Raw genomic sequence first — 2,665 nt, forward strand, 5'->3', positions numbered from 1 at the left:
AAAATTGTGTCTCTATACTTCCCTAGAAAGCTTAATTTAATATTTCTTATGTTCAAATATAACAGAATCCAAATATAAAACAGGTTAAAAGCTTTGAGTTTAACTCTGAGGTTCACATCAGAAATTCTGTTCTTTTTAGTACATAGGAAGACTCTCAACAGGTGGGTTTAGTGTAGGAGGAGATGTGCTTGCAGGGTTTCAAATTGACTGAAATTATATTCATACCTGTGACTCATAAAGGGCACCTGCTCTTGGGTACCTGCTGGGTCTGCTTCCTATCAGCTGGTTGAAGATCAGGGCTGAAAATGGAATAGGGGATCACTTGGAGTCTACATCTCGAGTTTGCAACTGTGAAGGTCCAAAATTTACCTTTAGGGCTGAAATTAACAGCTTCTGAAAGACAAAAGGAAAGAAAAGGAAGTTAATATATTCAAAACAAAAAAGAGAAATAATGTTACCATAATATGCATTAGCAAACATATATTGAATGCAATATAAGGTGGTGATACTTGGAGAAGAATGGAGAGAAACTTAATGCTTTTAAAGAGAATCAAAAAGAAAACAGCATGAAAAAGGGAAAATAGGTAAAAGTTATTCATGATGAATATTAAGTCAAAATAAATTTAGTTAATTGTCAGGGTTTTTAATGTGTATTTACAGACAGTAAGAGTTGGCGCATATCTAATATTCTATCAAGGTTTGCTCCATCTATGTAGAATAACAAGTAACCTTTTATCTAATTTATCTAATTTAACTGTGAAAATTCAAAGACACAATGTACTTTCACACAAGGAGTAGGATGCAGCAGCATTTTCTTTTTTCTTTTTGTATGTTGTAAACGTAGGAACCAGTGTAGAAAGCTAAAACTTAAAATCAATGAAATCTTCTTCTCAGCTGCAGTAAAACTGTTTAAAGACAAGCCGATCCTTTTGAGTAGTGTCTTCATGTACTGCCTAAACACGAAATAGTAATTTTTCAAAAGAATAATATTAAATAGTAAATGCTTATATGTTAACTTTAGGTTTAGGAAAATATTTGTATGTTTATCTGCGCTAAATCTGTCAAACATATGAAACATTTATAAAGTTTAAATTTTGCTTTGTTTCAGCTTATATCTGATCTGCAAAGTCCCATGTAACCCACCAAAACTTCTAGTATCATATGGGTCAAGTTCGCTCTCCATCCCAACATAGAAGTAGAATCTTTATTTAGTTATGCTCCAAATGATCTGAGTTCTTTTTTTTTTTTTTTCAAACTATTGGTGTTGGGAATATATTAATCCATTTCTTAAGTTCCATTAGTTCCATTCAACTCTGCCATGGTTGCCACGTGTGTTATACAGTATTTGAGGTGAACTGAGATCTCTCAGTGTTAAATGGACATTTTAGAAACAAAAAAGAAAGTGAACTTTCATATTTCTATCTCAGATTGCAATTCTTGTAAGCAAGGACATTTCTTGGGTGAAATGAGTGGGATGATGGTTACCATCATTTCACCATGGGATGAAACGAATGTTGTGACTTGCAAATTTTGTGTTGAGACAAAAGGCTATATATTGTTCTCATTTACGGACAAATAATGAGAACATGGAAACAGACAAATACAATCTGGAGCCATAAAATTTTTTTAGGATTGATTTTATGCCCTCTGCAATGTTAAAGACTAAAAAATAAATAAATAAATGATAAAAAAAAAAAAAATTAAACAGTATAAAATTTATTCTTGTGCTTATACATTATAACAGTTTTACAATGGTTGACATCCAGTAGGTGATGTGTGGCATGGTGCCGTGAAACGAAATGATGCTGTAAGTGATGCAGCTTCCCTCAGGATGATGCTGGGCAACAGCAGCTCCTGGAATGTACTTAATGAATGTCACTGTGCCATTAAAATGTATCAGAAACACATATACTGACAGAGGTGTCAAAAAGTCAGTCCTCAAGGTCCTGGCTTTAAATTTATCCCTGCTTCAACACACCTGACTCAGATTAAATGGATCCAACAGCCTATGAAGTTCTGCACAATGACTCATTAATTTGACATAGGTGTGTTGGAGCATGGAAACATCAACAACCTACAGGATAGTAGCCCTTGAGGATCGGAGGCTTGATTTATAGTTATAAAATTACGTAGTACTACTTTAAAGGTATAGAAAATGGTTATCTTAGATAGAACTTTGTTTGGAGAGCTGCCTTCTGTACTCTCCACTTGCTCTTTATGCAACATTCTAAAATTAACCCAGGAAAATCTTACTGTGACTAAGACACTGCCATGTAACAGACATTTTCCCATCACTTCAATCAACATTAAGTCATATTCTGATTGAACAATGATTAACCTATGTGGAATAATTCAATTCTAGCCACTACAGACTTATATTAACCTTTACCAGTATTATTACATTCTCATAGAGAGATGTTGCAGCATAATCTGACACAACATAGATTTCCAGTCAGTGCAGAACATGGATGGCTGCTAGGAAAGGGGATATACACTCCGAGAAAAGCTCCATATTTTAAAGGAGAGGACACAATAAGGCTTTGGATGGGTATAAACATCTCAGTGACATCATGAGACATACAGTAATGTGGACAGTAATCATCAGACTATGAAATTGTAGTCAGTATCAAAGAAAATAGTTTGCACTAAACACATAATTCATATT

The sequence above is a fragment of the Melanotaenia boesemani genome, chromosome 14 (assembly GCF_017639745.1).
Source record: "Melanotaenia boesemani isolate fMelBoe1 chromosome 14, fMelBoe1.pri, whole genome shotgun sequence".
Lineage (NCBI taxonomy): Eukaryota > Metazoa > Chordata > Actinopteri > Atheriniformes > Melanotaeniidae > Melanotaenia > Melanotaenia boesemani.